We start from the raw sequence: 13,864 nt of genomic DNA on the forward strand, positions 1-13,864 counted from the left end.
AGCCTCCATAGCCGTTCGAGTTCCAGTAATGTCAGCTGAAGCGGACTAACCGCGGGCCGCTCGCCACTCCTCTCCTGCTCTTCATATTCTGTCCTCTTTCCTGCTCACTCACAAAGCCGACTCCATCCTCAAGGACCCTCTTACCTGGAAGGCTCGGCGCCAACTACGTGGCCACGGCGGACGGAATGGACAAAGAAAACCTCAACTCAGTGCGCGGTTTCTAAAAGGAAAAGGCAACCACTGCGATCCCCGGCGGACAGGATACCCAGAGAAAGGGGCGACAGTGGCGGTGTGTTTGGGGTAGAAACAGGGCACAAGAACGCGGGGTGTGCGCAGACACGTAGCGCAACGAGAGGGGAGAAAACGCGGACTCGCTGGAGGGTTCGGTCGGCACCCCAGAAAGAAAGGGGGGCAAGCAGGGGATGGACAGGACTGTACCGATCGATCAATCGATTCGAGCCGCACTCCGCTCACTTACCCCGGCCCGCGTATCTGCGTGATGCGACTCCCCGTAAAAATCCGAGCCCCAGCTGCACTGATCACATGATGAGGGCATTTCCGGAGTTCCCCATTGTGACGTCACCGCTCCACGCTGGCTGTCAGGGGTTTCTCCGGCCGGCAGTTGTCCGAGGTGGCACTCAAAGTCCGGGTGTTTGAGTTCCGCAGATCCGTCTATTGAAAGAGTAATATTCTTTGGACGTTACACATTAATACTACTGTTGACTACGGTTGAAAATGCACGGAAATAAAATAAACTGGCAAGTTTTGAGGTAACGCCGAAATCGGCTACTTATGTGCAAGTCTCATTCCACCTTAAATGCTGTTGTAATTTGCGTATGTAGCCTGTAGATGGCACCTCGTCTTTGACTGAGTCTCACAATTCTAAAACAATACACGTGTCCTAGTATGTGTGTGTGTGTGTGTGTGTGTGACTTAGAAATACACATTTCTGTGGCTCTCTGGTCCTGGCGTGTGTGAACTCCTGCTCATCTGATACGGCACATTATGTCCATTCTCAAGTGTCAGAATTCTGAGACTCTGTATAAACGGAAAGGCCTGTCCATAGCAATACAGAACAACCCTAATGTGCGGCATCGGATGAGCACCTGTTCATGCACGACACGATCACCGCGGGGAAAAGTTCTTCTAACCCGCTCTATGCACTGCACTGCACTCTCTATGACATCAGATCTTTATTCCCAAGTATACACCTGCGAGTCACGACACTGCGCGACCGGTTCAACATACGGTGGTATAAGGGGCGCCCTGACACACTTCTGCTGAATGACTCGTTAGCTTAAAGTCCTCAGTGTTGATTTGCATGGAGAGGATGTGCCAGATTGTTCAGAATGGCCGCCAGGTGTCTTCACTCTCTCCTCTACAGTACTACCTACAGAGTGCATCCCATAACTGGCCACACTCCTTAATCTGCTTGTCGATTCGGTGGAAGTGATGCTACCGGCCCAGCCCAGGATGTCACTGCCCACATTAAAGGAATAGAGTCTCTTAAAATGGAGGACTGCCTGCCCGGCTCTGCCCTTTCTTCTGTACTTTGCTCCATCACTTAACACTGTTGTTGCTGCCCCCTTGTTTCATTACAAGTCACACGCGAGGACGATCTGCTCTTTGGATTAAAATTCAGAGGACATTTGAGCTGTTGAAGCTAACTGCCCACTTCATAGCCAGCTGTACAAGAGTTTATCGAGCTGTGGCTGCAGAATGTTTCACGGCCAATAGATGTCAGCACTGCTCTGTGGCTCAGGGTTAATAATAACGTTTGAACGGCTTTACAATTAATGGAGAAATACTGAAGGTCGGAGAAAATTAAATGATGGAATGGTGAAATGTGACAATAAATAAATAAAACAAGAGAATGACCCGTGAGCCTAAATAAAAAATGTGTCGCGGAAGTGTCTGCTTTTTTGTTAATTGCTTATTTATTTTCGTCTATCTATATTGTTCCTCCAAGCCCAACATGAAATAGCCTTGCTGAGAGGGCGGTGTATTGAGTAATGAATTGTCTGCACGCCGGACTTGAACATTCGGCCACACTCACAGCAGACACTTCAGAAGTAGGCTCTTAATGATGAATTCAAAGTTTGTAGAAGTACAAATGCCACTTCGCACAGCAATTCTGGGCAACCTCGACGTGCGCGGTCACATCTTCGAGCATGCGCAGGAGCTAAAAGGGTTCCGCAGTCAAGGAAAGCGCACAAGTCCCAAGACCTAGGCGGACGATTCACCAATCAAAACACAGCACTCACTAGAGACCCGCCCCCTCTTGGCAGTGAGGAGGGAAAGCGCCAGTTTGAAATTCAAGACGTATTTCATGTTGTGCTTGGAGGAATAATCTGGACGGAATGAAACGAATAATCAATAGAACACAATTCAGAGACACGTTTATTCATCTATTTCATACACCCTTTCTTTATTTATCTATTGTCACACTAGCTAAGTGCGGTCTTCCTGCAAGTGGAAACACTTTCTTAACTGGGCACACCAACTCTGCATCTTTTTACCAAAGATTAATGGCTAAGTGTACGTTGATCTGTATTTTCTATTTCTTGTATTACCAATATAAATATTTCCTTGTCTTTTCTAAGCCACTGAGTTAAATATATTTGATGAAGTTTCACGCTGTACGTCAGTACAAGTATAAAGTGTGGTGTCCGTACTTTCTCAATGGTCTGTTTGTGCTTTTCATGTCTGTGACCCACTGCTTCCCAAACTCGGTCCTGGGGACCCCCTGTGGCTGCAGCTTTTTGATCCAAGCAGATTCCTAATCAGTGACAACACCTGATCGCACTCATCTCATTTAATTAGCTGGTATCATTTTTACATTCATATGACTAGGGGGCTCTGCACTCTGCCCGCTTCGCTCGCCAACCCCTGTGTTTGGGTAATCGGATATACAATTTGAAAAGCTTTATTTTTCTTTGGAATTGCTTCAATTTCATTTTTGCGCTATACACGCTATCAGTGTTCTGTGCTGTACTCCTCCCTCCCTCAATTGGACTGAACAGTCACTTAAAACAAAAAAGGCCTTCACCTGGCTGGGACGCTACAATACTTTCGAATTTCCCTGCTTTCGTATTCTTTACCTTTCTCTGCGTGTGTATCGCACCATCGTTTTTCTGAGCCTTTCGAATTCCACTGCTTTCATAATCTCTTCTCTGCCTTTTTCTCGTCTGAGTCTCTTTTCTCCGCGCTGCTCTCTCTTCTTTGCTTAGTCACTGACGGTTCATCAGAACGTATCGTCCTTAAACGCTTTATATGAGCTCAGAGCACAGGGTCCATGTGTGCTACGTGCCTTTACACCACTGAGTGCTCTCATGTGATTTTGTTTGTGTCTCACAGGTCTTTTAAGTGTCTTCTGAGAAGATCTTGTCTCGTCGCCCTGCTTTTCCTTTCCAGGATTTTTTTTTATAATAGAGAGACACTTAGAAATATTTCAGTTTTTGCTCTTGATTTAAATGTTTAACTCCCTTTTGTTGATTTCATTCTCTGTGCTGTTTGCTCCCTTCATTGTATCTTAATAATGACAATTAAAAATGAGCCGAGCCGAGCAGACACCCAGGCAAACAAGATGGAAATGTCAAAGGCTGTAACTACTTTAGCGTCAGAGCCACTAATTAGTAAATGATGGAGTAACTCGACAATTAGAACACCCGGAAAAGTAGAAAGAAAATCAAGATGAAAGTATTGCTAAAAAGAAAACAAATACATTATTCCCATATAACTGCTAATTGGCACATTTCTCTCTATTATAATAAAAAAATCTTAGGACGAGATGAGAGTTTTTAGAAGGAAGTCCTGTGAGACGGAGACGTTTACCGTGAGATTCTTTCAAGTCACGCCATACTTACAACTAATTTCAAACAAGACCCCGGTCATCAGGTGCATTCCAGAACTTAACCTGGACAGACACCAGTCCATTAAAGGGCTTACTTATGAACACTCACACTTACAAAGATCCAGTTTAGAATCAGCCATTCATCTAAATATGGCAGCAAGAAACAATGAAGTCAAACAAATTAACAAGTAAACTGCCAATCGGTGACACGGCACATTAGTTCAATGCGTATCAACAGACTCTGCTGAAACAGTCAGTGGTGATGGTGAGGAAGATGAAAACATCAACTTACAACATTATGAAGAATATCTACAACCGTTAACACTGTCTGGTCTTCCACCACACAAATTACTGTAGAAAGAAGGATGAATCGTAATGTTACTGTGTAAGTGATGTCCGAGTGATGGGCTGTGCAGTAGGATAAGATTAGTTGTGTTTAAAATTGGTCAAACAATTCTGACATGTCAAAGTTTAACAGGCGACAAGAAAGGTCATGTAGTCCATCTTCACTAATGACATGAGACACCAAAGGAGATCTCGATACGCCATTAGTATTAAAACAAATTCCTGTTAGAATAGCTTTAGCAAAGACAATTAACAAATCACAGGGACAAACATTCAAAAAAGGTGGTTTATTTATTAGAGAGAAAGAAATGAAATTCACTCAATGAGCAGTTACACGTTGAGTTGTCACGATGAAAGTCCAAACACGGAATCAAAATTCAATGCGATCTTCACGAAAAGTTCATTCCAAATATTGTTTTAACTGAAGTTTTAAAGTAAAAGTGAACAGAATGCATGTGTAACAATTCCCATGAAAATAACAATCTCTTTAAATTGTATGTCCGGTTAATTAAACTGGCGAGCGAAGTGACCAGGGGACGGAGCCCCCTAGCTAATATACTATATATATATACTCAGTAAAAAAAGAAACGTCCCTTTTTCAGGACTGCAGTGTATTTCAACAATAATGTTTTAAAAATCCAAATAACTTTACAGATCTTCATTGTAAAGGGTTTAAACAATGTTTTCCATGCATGTTCAATTAACCATAATCAATGAATTAACATGCACCTGTGGATTGGTCGTTAAGACCTTCACAGCTTACAGAAAGTAGGCATTTAAGGTCACAGTTCTAAAAACGCAGGACACTAAAGAGACTTGTCTACTGACTGTGAAAGATGCCCAGGGTCCCTGCTCATCTGCGTGAACGTGCATTAGGCCTGCTGAATAAATTGCCATGTCCGCACTGTGAGACGCCTAAGACAGCGCTACAGGGAGACAGGAAGGACAGCTGATCATCCTCGCAGTGGAAGACCACGTGTAACAACACCTGCACAGGATCGGTACATCCGAATATCACACCTGCGTGACAGGTACAGGATGGCCACAACAACTGCCCGAGTCACACCAGGAACACACAATCCCTCCATCGGTGCTCAGAGTGTCCGCAATAGGCTGAGAGAGGCTGGACTGAGGGCTTGTAGGCCTGTTGTAAGGCAGGTCCTTACCAGACATCACCAGCAACAACGCCGCCTATGGGCACAAACCCACCTTCGCTGGACCAGACAGGAGTGGCACAAAGTGCTCTTCACTGATGAGTCACGGTTTTGTCTCACCAGGGGTGATGGACGGATTCGTGTTTATCGTCGAAGGAATGAGCGTTACACCGACGCCTGTACCCTGGAGCGGGATCGGTTTGGATCGATGGCTAGGGCCATTCCCCCCAGAAATGTCCAGGAACTTGCAGGTGCCTTGGTGGAAGAGTAGGGTAACATCTCACAGCAAGAACTGACAAATCTGGTCCAGTCCATGAGGAGGAGATGCACTGCAGTACTTCAAGCAGCTGGTGGCCACACCACATACTGACTGGTACTTTTGATTTGGAGCCTCCCTTCCTTCATTCAGGGACACATTGTGAGACATTTTTAGTTTATAGTCTTATGGTTTTGACTCTTTTAGTGTTCATACAAATATTTACACATTAAGTTTACTGAAAGTAAAAACAGTTGAAAGTCAGAGGACGTTTCTTTTTTTGCTGAGTGTATATACATATATATATTTTTTTTTACTAAACTTAGTTTTCTAATTTCTATATTGTTCCCAAAAGACAGAACTTGAGAAATCGCAGTTTACTTAATTAACCCAGGAGTCCAATTAAAAACAGAAGCTGGTGGGAACAAAACCCCGCAGCCACAGGGGGGTCCCCAGTGCCGAGTTTGGGAAGCGCTGCTGTAACAGTCTGTCTGATGTGCGCAACTCATTTTCTAACATTACCCACCGCACTCAAACTGCTGGAGCTCCTCGCGAGGTGGTCTTTGTTAGTACGTAGCTGTGTTCCCCTTTTCTGACTCCCAGAAGCCCACTGCAGTTGCACGCAGTCTTAGCTCGCTGCTTGTCTAGAGAGCCCTGAGTCGCACTGCAACAACGCTAAACCTCAAAGGTGGTCTTCTTACCATAAATATGGAGGACGATCAGATCAGCACGGGGTCATCCTGAGCTCACAGCAGGCTCACACTGACCTCTTCATGCAGGAGGGTTCAGAAACCAGTAAAGACTACCAGTTATAGTTCTGCACCTCAAACAATGTAACCCTCATTTCTGGTTCTTTCCAGAATGTGACTGTGCTTTGCAGGACGCTCCCTTCTGAAGATATCAGTGGGGTTTGGGGTCACCTCATGACACAGCACATCCAGCACTTTAAAGTGGGGTCTACTTACTGGTGGCTACACAGAAGGCCATTACATTACACCAGCCTTGTATTTCACACAGCAAGCACATCACGTTACTGTCGGCTCCAGAGTTATCGTCATGAACGCATTGTGTAGAACCAGCATCAAATGTTTGTTCCTCAAAAGGTTTGGACAAATGACTTGCCATTGATCAAATAAAACTACTGGAAGAATATCGTTTTACTTGGTGAAAAGTGTGTTCTCTCGAGAGTATATGAGGCACAAGTACTGGCACCGCTAAACGACATCTTAAATAACACCAGAGAAGTGTGCGTCCTTGGTGATGCCAACTCTTTTCATTGCTCCTGTTTGCAGGAACCCCTTTGTTGTTTCTGACCATTTACAGTTTCCTGGAGGCTGCACACCCGTGTGGTATGGGTCCACAGCTCGCTCAGCAAAGGCCGTTTCAGTTTTAAATAAATAATCACCGCGCTCGCTGCAGCTTAGTGAGGGGGCATGGTGGCTGTGGCATGATCTCAGGGCGATCTGCGGTGTGGGCATTTCTCACCTAGTGCACATGTGAGGGACTGCCCACATCGGTGATTGTTCCTGGGATTAATGTGCTGCAGCTGCTATGGCCCCCCTCTTAATATAAAAAAGCACGAGTCGGTTAAGAGAAGAGGAGGGAGAAGCAGGAAGGAGTGAGGAGAGAGACAGAGACAGAGACAGAGACAGACAGACAGACATGATGTGGGTGGGCGAGCGAGCGAGCGAACGAGCAGCTGCATGGTAGCCTGGGTGTTAAGGCCGACACCCAGGAGTTGAAGTAGAAGTCGCTCCCGCTGAGCAATCATGTAGCGGGAGTGACCAGTGAAGGGCGACTGGCCACAGAAGACCGGAAAGGCAGCGGGAGTCGGGAGGCTTGGAGGTGAAATCCTTGATATGGGCGTCCTGGAAATCAAGATTCCAAGACTCAGGCCTGGGATGAGTGTCAGACCGAAGCCAGGATCGGGAGGTCTCCAGACCTGTGTGTGAGTGGAAAAGGGGCAGCTGCAGAGAGCGTCTCGCCTGTTGCAAAGCCCAACCGGGAGAAGCAGGTGGGACACTAGCAGAGAAGAGCACTGGGCTTATTGGTTTTAAGAATGCTTCCAGCAACAGTTTTAACCTCTGGTTTTTAAGGATTGTTCTATGTATTGATTTTTTTTATCTCCACTGTCTAGCTCATCTCAGTGACATTAACGATGGTGTTGGGTTCAAGGGCTCCCGAACAGCCGATGGGAGCATGGAGCCGAACCCGCATCATCACAACACGTCACATCCTTTAGTCCTCCATCAACCTCACGAGAGCCAAAGAGCTTTCAGCTGAGATGTTGACCTGCACAAATTAGGGAAAGGCTATAATAACAAACTATAAGCAGTTGGAGATATTATTACACATTATTAGGGCCTCAAACCAAAAAAAAAATCAGTGGGCTCCTCTCATGTGGCAGATTTGTGATGTTTTATGTTCTTAAAGTTTCTGAAGTATGAAACAGATGAACATTTGCTGTGAAGAGGACACTTGAGCACGCTGAGCAGGATGATGAGAGGCACAGAAAGCCCAAACATCTGGTTGATTCTTTGGGTTATAATATTTCTACATCTACTGTGAGACACCTCCTACACCACAAAGCAAACCGCTTAAGGACGAGCCGCTTAAGGACGAGCCGCTGAATGCAGTGTGTGAAGCGGGCCGAGTAGCTGACACAAATACACAACATACATACGGCATGAAGAGCATCACCAGAGAAGACCCTCAGCACCACACAGAGACTTCAGGCAGCCATTGCATGCAAGGGACATGTGACAAAGAAATAAATGATGGCTTTAACACAACTACCACTGCTGTGTGCCAAACATTATGGTGCCCTGAGATGGGGAGGCAGGAAGAAAACCTGCTGTGAACAAAATGTATCCAAATACATGAAAGAATTGTTTAATTTGTAATTTTAAACTATGGACCAGAGGGGGAATTAAAAAAAAATGTGCTCCTCTCCCACATGTTAAACAGGGCACTGCATATACACACATAAAATACATCCATCCATCATCCAACCCACTATAGCCTAACTACAGGGTCACGGGGGTCAGCTGGAGCCAATCCCAGCCAACACAGGGCGCAAGGCAGGAAACAAACCCAAGGCAGGGCGCCAGCCCACCGCAGAAATATTGAAAAAAGAAAATCTTTGGGAGGGAGACGAGACGTGATCTTCTCAGGAAGACAATTTGAAGTCCTGTGAGAGACACTTTGACGAGTGACAAGCAGAACACGCAGCTCGCCAGCAGCAGATGATCTGACCGCTTCCCCTTGCGTGCGTACAGCCACCCTCATCCCCCACAACGCAAGTGGCAGAGACGTGAAATGGCAAAAGGACAGCTGCTGTAAACGCTTTAAAATGATCGACGGGCAGCGTGACAGCAGCAGAAAGATGGCAGATGATCCGACAGCATCTTCTTAGGATGCGTTCAACATCACAGTGTTATACGTCCTGCGAGAAAGATTTAACCGCCCCCGGGACCAGAAATGACAGACAAGTATTGTTTTTACAACGTCACGCGAGACCAGACAGTGAGCCATCATTTAAAACAAGTCCATGGACATCTAACCTAGCAGTTGTTGCATTGCTGTTGGCAGACACGCTTCATGTGCTCCCAGCTCTTAAAACGACGACATGCGACAAGCAGAACAGGCAGCTCGCCAGCAGCAGAAAGACAGCAGATGATCAGATGGCATCTCCTTAGCGTGCGTTCAGCTGCCCCCCCTTCACAACACGAGCAGCGTTATACGTCTGGCGAGGAAGAGATGTCACCACGCCCGGGGCCGGAAATAAAGGACAAGTCTTGTTTTTACAAAAGTTTTAAAGTAAAGGTGAAAATAATGAATATGTGACAATTCCCATGAAAATAACAATCTCTTTAAAATGTATATCCGGTAAACCAAACCCGGGAGTGGGCGAGCGAAATCCCACTGACGCACTCATCACGAAATCTCCCAAACCATGAGGACTTGGGACTTGAAATTTGGAATGTAGGTTACCCTCGGCCCATAGGTGCTCGCTAAAAAACCATTTTAAAAATTTCGTGGTCCAAGCGCGTTCTGTCTGTATGTCTGTCCGGTTTTTTACGAGATAATTACTTACCAGATTTCGATCGTGTTGTTTTCTATAATTTGCTTCAGCTTTCCAGTTGATTTTGCGACTTCTCTTATCATGCTACGTATCAGACTTCTCTAGCCGTACCGACGTATTTATGCAAATCCAAGAGAGCGGCTGTGGGTCGAGAGTGGGGGGGGGCCTTCCTCAGTCACTCACACGCCAACCTCTGTTCAAGTCACTCTGTGTCTCGCCACATGTTGGAATGCACCTCACCTCCGCTTAGCTAGCGGTACCTGTTTGTTCAGCAGACATGATCATCTGGAGATTGTTAAGGAGTAACGTTTGACGTTTCTGAGAGAGATCAGAGCTCTGTGTGTTTTAGAGGGGAGCTGCTGACTGGCACAGATATCACAGCCATGTGCTTTTCTCCCCACGCAGGTGACACTCTCATGTCAGAGCTGAACACGATCAGATACAGTGCCAATGTCTATTGATTTGTAAAGTTTGTCCTGTTCCATTATTATGTCTGATACAGCTAGTATGTATATATATATATATACTGTATAATATGCACACAGAAGCGAAGGTCTGTGATATGATTTGCATATTTATAGGTAGAAATCCACAAAAGGAAAAAATAATACAGTGGGGTTGAGAGGGTGTTAGTCTTAAAAAACTTTTTATTATTTGGATCTTCTTCTTTTTAACCCTGCACATGCTGGGTTCATGTCCAAGTGTCTATTGATGGCGTTTTCATGTGATAGTCACGATTCGGCCAGCTCTCTGGCACTCCTACCATTAGCCCTGGCACTTCCTTTGACCGTGTCCCAGTTAAACGTGTGTCCGGACATATAACCGTCCGTGGCTCCTTCCTTCTGACAGCATTGCGATGTTCTCTATTAGGTGCTGCGAGTGTTTTAGGTGTTTGTCCCACGTGTACTGTGTGATATACTGTACTGTACTGTATTCTGCATTCCGTGTCTCTGCTGCAGATTTCAGAACTGCTCGCAGGGTGTTTTCCGGTTTATGTGCAACTTCAATGCCTGATCTGGAGAGGATGTGCGCTGTGGCTTCTGACCCACCGAAGTAATCGAGAAGACTGGGAGATCGGGTTTACTGGGGCCTGGGACGTCTTCTATGTAAAGCAGTACAGTTTGATGTTTTGGGGTTCGTCTTTCAGCTTTGTGTTTGTACAGTGCGTGTATATTCTTTTGAACAATACCTTAACGCAACTCCGTTTATGTGATATGGGGTGAATGCTACCAAAGTGTAGTATTTTGTCCGCATAACATTCTTCGTGATAAACACTTGTCATCAAATAGGCATTGTTACCCCTTTCAACGCTGATGTTCAGGAATCTTGTCATTTACGTTAACACCGGTGTCACTTTTCCAAACAATAAAATGTTTGTCATATTGTTATCTCCTGTTAACTGGTAGTTTCTCTCTCACAGCGTAAAACAACGAGGCTCCCGAAGCCAGGAAGAAATCACAACGGAGTTCAAACGCGGCGAGTTTCTTCGCTCCGACTGGCTGAAGGCTCACAAATCAAAGTGCAGGCAGCTTGCCAATCTCCGCCAATCGGCTATCCCGCTGCCGCGCAACCCCGCCCCAATTTCGCGCCGTCCGTCGCCAATAAGGATCCGTCTAGAAACAAAAGGTGTCTTGTAACATTTCAGGTAAAAAAAAAAACAAGAGCCAATGCGAGGTACGAGGGATGCGGGCATAATAATACTATCAGCCATTCGAAGAAAACTGGTATGTTAACAATAAAGCCTTTAGAAACAACCACCATGGGGTTTGATGATCGGTGGGCAATGCGCGGTTCTTAGCACTGCTGGTGCGTTAAAGCCGAGCAAGCGGCTGCCTGCACCCGTACACACTATCAGAGTTTTGCTACACAGCACGCGTGAAATCACAAGTGCATTGAAACGAAACGGTGCATGAAGAGATCGGAAGCAATCGGCCCTTTAATGCTCCTGTGCTAAATCAAAGAACCGGGGCACTGGACTTCCCCATGACAGCGCTCTCCATTCATCCCCATGCCTGTCTGGCTTCTTCTCCCTTAAACATTCCCGTCAGTTCTTTCCTCCCATTCTGTAAGAATCGTGAAACTCGACTCCTCAACGCCGCTCTCACGACTGGCACGATGGCAGCACCGTAACCTGCAGGGCACCGCGGACTTAAAACAAAGAATTTCAGAAGTGACGCCCCTGTGAGTTCGAAATGGAAGGGGACTTCCGATGGCAGATGATGGAAGTTAAGAAATTAAGGAAAGAATAGGCAATAATGACAATTGTGGCGACGGGTTTGGGCTGGAAATGGGACTGCACAAAGAGCGGAGCGGATGGAAACGAATGTGCCGCTCGACTCGGACCAACCAGTCCATACAAAGACGAGCTCGACTTCGGCTCACTTACCGCCGGTGCTCTCGGTGATCTGAGCCCGTGCTAAAGCTAGTGATGGGCCGCTCGATACTCAGGTTTCGACACTGTGTCGAGCTTTCGAAGCACCGCTTCGAGTCTTGCATCAAATGCGCCAGTCACGTGATTTTGAGTCACGCTAGCGTAATGACGTCATTGATATCTGCGCAGTCAGCAGTCGCTTTGGTCAGTCACTACTCTGCTGAAATGCTTTGGTTCAGAGCGTAAAAGTGGCCGTCTATATTACAGCATAAGATAAGGTGCGCTAACCTGAGTTAGAATCCTAGTTGGGGCTCGCATATGTTGAAGTAAGGATTTTGTATAAAACAGTTAAGTAGTACTTGTCTGAAAGTTAACAAATATATTTTGGAGACGTTATGAACGATTTACATTGGGCACCTCTATCCTTGGTGTGGAAACGTGTCCACCAAGAATCTGTAACAAATCGATGAGCATATTTTGCGTAAGGTAGCACGTATTATAACAATCCAGAATCTATTCTACCCCATGTCGATCATATCACAGAGGCTAAGAAACGCTTCACTAAAGCCGACGTGGTCATTACACCAGTATATGCGCAAGACATTCCTCATTAAACGTTTTTACTATTCAGTGATTCCCAGATCTGTAGCTGATTTGTATTATTGATTTCCAAAAGCAATGTGAGTAAAAGCGTGTGCTGCATAACTAATCACAACTGTCTTTAAAACAGAATCAGCGCCATCAACAGTGTCTTCTGCAGTTTTAGGAAAGCCTCAGGATTTCTGCGTTAATGAGACAAAAAAGTTGTAAAGAAACTTTGCGAATTCATCCAGAGGTGGACTTAAAGATCACTCAAGTACTGAGAAGAAGGAGCAGCTGGATAAGCACATCTGGAGCCAAACGTTCAAAAAAGCACCTGACTTTGTCAGCAACATCTTTCCTTGTGAATTCATCTTATCAAAGGCTGCACTGGGGTGGGGGGGCGCTGGGGTAAATAAGTAATCTTCCGAACTGCAGCACAACAGAGTAAATAACGGATGTAAATAGAATTACATAAACACTAAGCTTTTGTCGTTTCTGTATTCTTAAACCATCTTCCAGTTACACAATCCCCCGCAGTCAATGTCACATTCAATGTTCCTGCTCCTTAACCTGTCTTGTTACCCAAAGCATCAACACTCAGTTTCATTCAAGGCTTTACCGTCCTTCCTTTCATAGACATAAAATAAAACACATTTCCTCTACATGTCCAATAATAATAGTAAACTTGCAGGAACGAGAAAAGCACAAGATGGGAATATTTATGACAAGAGCCTGGGCATCAGGATGAGAATGTGCCTTGTCACCCATTACGTGAGCTCGTCTGCCATCCCTCGGTTACACTGGCACACGTTACACTGGGTGGCAAATGCAATGGAGAATACCGACAATGTACACCTTCAGAAGTGCAATAAATCGACTGTATAAGTAGAACATTTCAGATAAACGATGAATTTTGTTAATCATAAACAATGCAACATAACTATTATATGTGTTGTTACTTTTTATTTATACTCACCAAACGTTACATATCTACATGGAAATGAACACAGGTAATATGTTTATAATCATTCTCACTAAAATACACTGTCAAAATATATTAATGAGCAAATTGAGACACATTGGCCTTTAGGAAATATAAAAAAGCGTGTGTGCTGTCATTTAGGACAGAATGCATTGTTAACGTGACGCACTCTCTACTGACGCGATGTCATGAAAAAAAAAGAAACAGCGCAGTCCATGCAAACTCAAATCCTCCTTG

Source organism: Polypterus senegalus, chromosome 1, assembly GCF_016835505.1.
Source record: "Polypterus senegalus isolate Bchr_013 chromosome 1, ASM1683550v1, whole genome shotgun sequence".
In the NCBI taxonomy this organism is placed as follows: domain Eukaryota; kingdom Metazoa; phylum Chordata; class Cladistia; order Polypteriformes; family Polypteridae; genus Polypterus; species Polypterus senegalus.